Raw genomic sequence first — 7,547 nt, 5'->3', positions numbered from 1 at the left:
CTACAGACTTCCAGAGGTTAGTACATCTGTAGTGTCACATTGATTTAAACCTAAGCCAGACAACAGCGAAAAACTTACTGTTGCGAAATTTCGTCTGAGTACCCACACTTTTCAAACAAAACTCTGAGAGTTCAGAAGTTGACTTTCTACCCTTGAAATGCTTCACCATTAGATGTGACATCTGTTTCTGTCCATGTGTATAGTGAGTTCGTCTGTTTGTACAGACCAACAGTGATTACAGGTAGTTTGATACTTAATACAGTTAGCAAAATTGTTCTCCCTTATCACTCTGATTTACCGTCTGCAACTAGCTGAAATACAATCGATTTCCGCTCTGCATTTCCAAGATATCCTGACGTCTTATATAGCTTAAACATAAAAGAGTAATCGAGAGAACATTTTGTCATTATAGTTAAATACCTATATCCCTCCTCTAAGGTGCACAAATTTTGACGTACATCTTATTTGTCACACCATACAGGGCAGAGGCGTTGACAGATGTTATAACAAATTAAGTAATGTTCAGTTGGAACCCGTTAATAAAAGAAAATTACATCGCAGAAATGAAAATTTTTTCCACCATTGACTGGAAGTGCAAACCACCCTAAACCATAACTGGCGCAAAAGTACAAAGCAAAGAAAATGTTAGTGAAACATCAGTGTTTTAGTGAGATACTGAAACCTTCCCGTCTCCTCTATATCTCTTTTGATACGCAACCTCCCTTCCACAATAACCTATGAAACCTTCCCTTAGAATTTCTATCTCTTCCTTAATAATAACAAATGAAATCTTCCCTTTGAAATTAATTCTCTTTCTCAATAATAATAAGTGCAATCTTCGCATACAAATTTAAATGCTGCTTATTAAATGTGATTTGCTGATTATTTCGACGAAACATAGAATGTGTCGTCGTCGTGCGTGGCCCTCAGTAGTTACCTGCAATAACCCAAAACTGTTCCTTACCTTTTTCACTGTTACTGGATATCCATGTGACTGCTACATCGAACTGCGACATGAATATAATTTACTGTGTTTTACTATACTCTACTAGCTGCTGGTGCACTGCCATAATAAGTGGCTGTATTTATTACCAAAGCTGACGTTATTCTTTCATAGCAAAGCTGACGTTATTCTTTAATTAGTTTGACTGAAGTTACGTAATTCATAGTTATACTTTTTCTTGATAACAATAAAATTTTGCAAAGTTTTAGGTTGATGGTTTTTGGGATGGATTATAATCAGTAATGCAATATTTCTGGCAAAAATTAATTATATTCTGAAAACGATTCTTCAAATATTTACTGTTGGTAATGAAATGATTTTACAAACGTTCAAACAGGACTTACTTTTTACAATAATCTTACGACTAGTATTGCACAAACATACCTTCAGTAGTCTTGAATTTCTCAAAAAAAAAAAATCAGTAATATTAGTACCTCTTTTGATAATAGTTAGCTGATGTCTCTATACACCCGTTTACAATCTCTTGTAAATCATAGCTGGTGGCTGGCAGGCACACCGCTCCTCTCAACTTCTCGCTTCAGACCTGCTACCGACTCGCTTCACATCTCGCTTGCTACTGACTTCCTACGAACGCTAAAGTGCTGTCCCTCCCGCCAACAATACTTTCTGGTGCAGACAATTCCTGCTACCATTACAAAATGTATCAATGCGCGGTCTTTCCCACTCTTTTCTGAAAATGTATCCATACGAGGTATCTCCCGCCCTTTTTAAAATTATATCATTGTGCGGTCTCTCCCGCCAACAATACTTTGGTGCAGACATTCCCTGCTACCACAATTATTTCCAAAATGACAAATATTAATTATTCCTACTTAATCATATTAATAAAATATAAACATCTTTCATAAATTGTGGTTTGACAATAGAAACATACGCATCTTACATAACCCTCCACTGGGTTTCCTTAAAATTTTCCTACGTCGTTAAGTCATGGACATTTGGGAAAATTGGATTATAGAAATATGTGTAGTAATAAGTAAGTTAATGATAGAATATTTCTTTCAGTAAAGCACATACATATAGTGTGCTAAGAATTTGTTTTCCTAAGTCTAACAAAGAGAATATTCAAAAGATAATACATCAAAATATACAAATAATATGAGTCAGTAAGTTGGAAGTGTCCATCAGGTAGTAAAAGCTATTTATATCTCTAATAGTAATGAATGGCAAAAAATTAGAACATTGTTTATCTTTCATTATTGAGAATATTCAAAAGATAATACAGCAAAATATACAAATAATATGAGTCAGTAAGTTGGAAGTGTCCATCAGGTAGTAAAAGCTATTTATATCTCTAATAGTAATGAATGGCAAAAAATTAGAACATAGTTTATCTTTCATTATAAATTTGTTTCACTGGTAAAATTTGCATCTATTAGTACCATATTCAAGGAAGGAAAAAAAAGGAATTGGGTAGCATGGTCAAAGCACTGGCAACTGTCTGTGAATTCTCTCAAAAGTCCGTTTCTTTCCCTCACATAGCACAACACCAGGCTTCGCCATGTGATTCTGTCGTCTCTTTGATCCATAGTTTTAGTGTATCCAAACACTAAGTTAACTGTCGAATTGCCTGAGTTGCCCCAGCTACATCAGGTACGAGTTCCAACCCCAATTGTCCATTAGTAGTGATGGTGTGCATCTTGGTATGCAGGCACCTACTGACGTACATCATGACTGTGGTGCGCATCTTGGTATGCCGACACCTCATAGAAAACATCTTAGGTTCACTATTCACTTTGTTTGTGCTCCATAATCATGGGGATGCACAGCAATTAAGGTACAGGTATAAGCATTTTGTCAAAAGGTTCACGGATGTGGTTGATACCGTTATTACCACATTTTACATCATCTATTTCCTCTGTGCTCATATAAACTATCTTTACCGTATTCTTATTTTACTTTTAAAAGGACAAAATATTTCACGCTGTGTGACTGTACAAAAAGTTTATAGTTTTAAACAATTACATACAAAACACATTTTTAATCTGTAGTGAATTCAGCCAACAGTACATACAGCATTACGTGACAGTCAATAACATAAACAAATATTCCTGTAAGTGGAATTTAGTAGTACATTTAGATATCAACATTTTAAATAAAATAGACAAGTACCTTTATACAAACTATATCACTTTCTGTGACTTTCTGTGACTTTCCTGCAAATAAATCACAATCTGGTGCTCATATAAATAATTACATAAAGATACTGTTATATTACTTCACAGGTCGTGAATGATACTAATACATTTGGCCAATAACTGTGTTCGGGCTTGCTGGAATGTGTCAAAAAGCTCATTGTTGTACTCTGTCTATATGTATCCCTGTAAGAAGGTTTTTCTATTTTAAGAATTTCTTCATGTTTGACATATGATGGTTTCCTCTCGATTTTTTGGTTCTGCGTGTCTCAATGTGTACTACATTAGCGTGCGGAATATTTCGAATTCTGTACGGTCCTGCATATAGAAGTTCAAATTTTTTGCATCGGTTCTTCCCTTTATGTGTAATCTACTTACCTGCCTCTGCTGTCTCTTCCGACGATCTGCAACTCGTTTAGTGTTCGCTAGTGCCATATCTATTATCTTACAATGACGAAGTCTACGCTTCTTTGGAAAAGTAATCATTTCAGTAAGTTTATTCAGTGGGTGTATATTCGTCAGTATTACAGTTGGTGAGAGCATCGTTGACTCATTAGGTATTGCATTTATTACTTCCTGAAACTGTGAAATGTATTCGTCCCATGTTGTATGCTTTCTGTGGCAATAAATTCTACATAGTTTCCCGATCTCTCATTATTCTTTCTGACGGGTTAGAAGAACTGTGATATCTTGATATGTGTGTTGGTGTTATGTTCTTACTCTCTAACATCTGTTTCCATATGCCTGACCTAAACTGCGGTCCGTTATCTGAAATAACCTTCTGTATATGTCCTACTACTGATAGAAAATCTCTTACAAATGCTCTTGATACTGTTCTAGCTGTTGCTTTCCTTAGTGGAGAAAATGTTACAAATTTGGATGTCAGTTCTATGACTACTAGAATATAACTATAACCTTTACTTGTTCTGGGGATTTGACCGAAAAGATCTACTGCTGACATGTGTCTAACTTAACCGGTATGATGGGGTACAGTGGTGGAATACGTGACACTGTTGATGATTTAGCTTTCTGACATATCTTGCAGGATGCTATAACTTTGCGAATGTGTTTTTCCACAATGTTGATGTGAGTGACAATTTTGTCGAAGAATTAGAAAACACTTCCTAGCTCCGTAATGTGCATAGCTTAGGTCCGTATACCATATCAATTTGTTTCTGATCCCTTCTGGAATGCATAAAAGCCAATTGTTGCCGTCTGGGTATGAGCGAATAAACAGAATATTTTGATGTATAGTGTAATTATGTCTGATTTTTGCGTTGCTCTTGCCTCGCCAAAGCGTTACAATCTCTTTTAGTGTTTCATCTTTCTGCTGTTCTCTCTCTATGTCCTGTAATGCTGATGATATAAAGTTTTCGAAAGCTACTTGTTTGATATACATAATACTATGGTTGTTATGGCAGATGGTATTTTCTTTTTCTAATCGTTTATGGTGTATAGATCCCGATAGTGCGTCGGCAACAATATTCTGCGTACCTGGAATGTGTACAATAGTAAAGTCGAACTCTTGTAGATATAATTTCCAACGGCTTACTCTATCATGCGTAAGTTTTGCTGATAATAAAAACTGGATTGCTCGGTGATCGGTATATACTGTGGCGTGTCTTCCATACAGATAATGGCGGAATCTCTTAAATGCACATACTACGCATAGCGTCTCTAATTCTGTTACAGAATAATTGCGCTCTGCTGGAGAAAGTATCCAGCTTGCAAACGCAATATGTTTAACGATTGTCTTACCTTCGTCCTCTACTTCCTGGAAAATATGTACTCCTAGTGCTGTATTTGAACTATCTGTTGCAATGGAAAAGTTTTGTGTTGGGTCAGGATGTGATAACAAAGGTGCCATTTGTAACGCTTCTTTCAAATTCTCCAATTCAGCTTCAACGTCTTCATTCCATGATCAAATTGTGTTTTTACTTGTGAGCTGGTATAGCAAGGGTGTGTCTAATGCTTTATAATGAATGAATTTTCTAAAATAATTAATAAGGCCTAAAAAGCTCCGAAGTTCCTTCTTGTTTGTTAGCATGTCGATATCTTTCAATGTTCGCAATTTTGTCGGAGCCTGGTGCAATACCTGTTTGTGAAATGATACAACCTAAAAATTTTATTGAGGCTTCTTCAAATTCAGATTTACGGAGGTTTATAGTTACACCGTTCTGCTCGAATGTATTCAGTAATTGTTGGAGAGTGTAGTTGAGCTGTTCCCAGTTTTCTGCTGCGATTAGAATGTCACCTGCATATGTAGTAATTTTGTTTTTAAGATGCTGTGGGAGAATTGTATTCATGCCTCGTATAAAGGCTGCAGACGAAATCGTTAGTCCAAACGGAAGTTTACAGAATTGGTAACATTCACCAAAGCAAAGGAACGCTGTATACTTTCGGCAATTTGGATGCAACTGGATTTGCGAAAATCCTGATTTGGGATCGAGAGTGGTATATACGGAGGTGCCATGAAACTTTTGCAGTAACTCTTCTAATGTCTGTGGTCGGTCAGTTTCTGTAATGTTTGTTTTATTAACCTGACGTGAATCTAAAACTAAACGGAGTGATCCATCCTTCTTTTCAACGATGTGTAATGGATTTATATATTGGCTTGCTGCTGGTTCAATTATACCCTGATCAATCATTGCTCTCAACTCTTTCTTAACTGCTTCTGTGTGTATATTCAGGATTGGATAGTGTTTTGCTTTGAAAGTCTCGTGTGGTTTTACCTGAAATTCGTACATAAATCCTGTCATCGTTCCTGGAACATTGTTAAAAACTGTTTTATGTTGCACTAGAATATTTTCTAATTCTGTGCATTCTGTGTCGTCTTTTACTACACTGTCTCCAACCTTGCGTGTAATTATCTCTAATACATTATACTCCTGTTCCTCTGCCATGTCGTTATTATGTGTATTCGTGTATAGTGTGAATTAACAATCGTTATCTTTAGACTCTGCAATAATCTCGATCCTGTGCATATTTTGTTCTTCTGAGGATACTATGTTTTGAAATCTCACTATCACTTCACTGTCTTCCTTCTGTAATGTTAGGTATGGCGATTTAAAGTCAATCTTTGCGTCGCAGTGTACGAGAAAATTCATTCCTAATATTATATCAGTTGTTAAATGTGGAACTATCCAACAATTGCTGTGGAAAGTTTGCCCTGTGAAAACAAACGTTAATTGTGTCTGTCTTTTGACTTCAATGCTTTTTCCTGGAAATGCTCCCTTAACTTTAGTTTTGTTTAACGGGAATACTGGGTAACCATTATTGCTATTGCATCTGTTAAATGTGTCTTCGTTAATTACGCACATTTGTGAGCCTGAATCAATTATTGATAAAATATTTTGTGACTTTAAATTTATCTGGATTATTGGGTGGCATATAGTTTTCTGTATTACCGGTTTCTCGTGTAACAATGTGTCTCGCACGTCGTCGAATGTAATGGCATTCTCTATCGTTATCTTTTCTCTGTCCTTATCCATAGTGTTGTCATTTAGAGATTCATCACAGACTATCTCTAGTCATAAATGTTCTGACATTTCATTTCCTGTCGGGGAATGTTGTGTGTTTTCTATGAGCTGTACTGTTCTACCGTTTTGATTATTAGCGATAGGTGCCGGATGAGATCTTGTGTCTGGTACATTCATACGATAACTTGCTGTTGTGCACTGTTTGAATTTCGATGAAAATTATCACTGTAGAATGTCCTTTGCGGTCGGTGTTCGTTTTCTCTCCTTCTGTCGTTATAGCTGTGGTTATACGGCGAGGCACGTGTGTTTCTCTGAAAAGGCTGTCTTTGTTCGTTTTGTGTATTTTGCGGCTGACACGTATAATGGCTTGCCCCTGGCCCCTTATCTGGGCGATGAGTCATGAGTTTGACCGGTTCGGCATTTCCTGTCGTATATGTGTCGTGTTATTTGGATGGCTTTTTTGCTGTCTTGAATTGTAATGTACATTGTTATTATACTGCTATTCGTTAAATCCCTGTGTGTATTCCGGATTAAAATTTTCGATTTCGCTGTGAAAGCGTTTATTACGATTGTTATTGCCAAATCCTGTTTGCTCTAGATTAGCATTGTTTGTCTGGTTTGCGCTGTCGTGAAAAGTTCTTACTAACAAACGCATAATCTGCCAGGTGTATCTCCAGCAATTGCAGGATGTCTCTAAATGCGTACACACTGTCCTTTTGCTGGCCTGTTAATAATGACACTTTTAATGCTCTGGGGAGTTTTGAAATACACAGCTGTATTAATGAGGATTGACTGTGTGGCTCATTAAGGTATTGGTTCTGTTCAACCATATACTCGAAAAATTGTATGATTGTTGGGAAAGTAGAATTCTCGAAATTTGGCAGACTAATTAGCCGATCTTTACTGCTA

This window comes from Schistocerca serialis, chromosome 5, assembly GCF_023864345.2.
Source record: "Schistocerca serialis cubense isolate TAMUIC-IGC-003099 chromosome 5, iqSchSeri2.2, whole genome shotgun sequence".
In the NCBI taxonomy this organism is placed as follows: domain Eukaryota; kingdom Metazoa; phylum Arthropoda; class Insecta; order Orthoptera; family Acrididae; genus Schistocerca; species Schistocerca serialis.
This window is presented reverse-complemented; position numbering follows the sequence as displayed.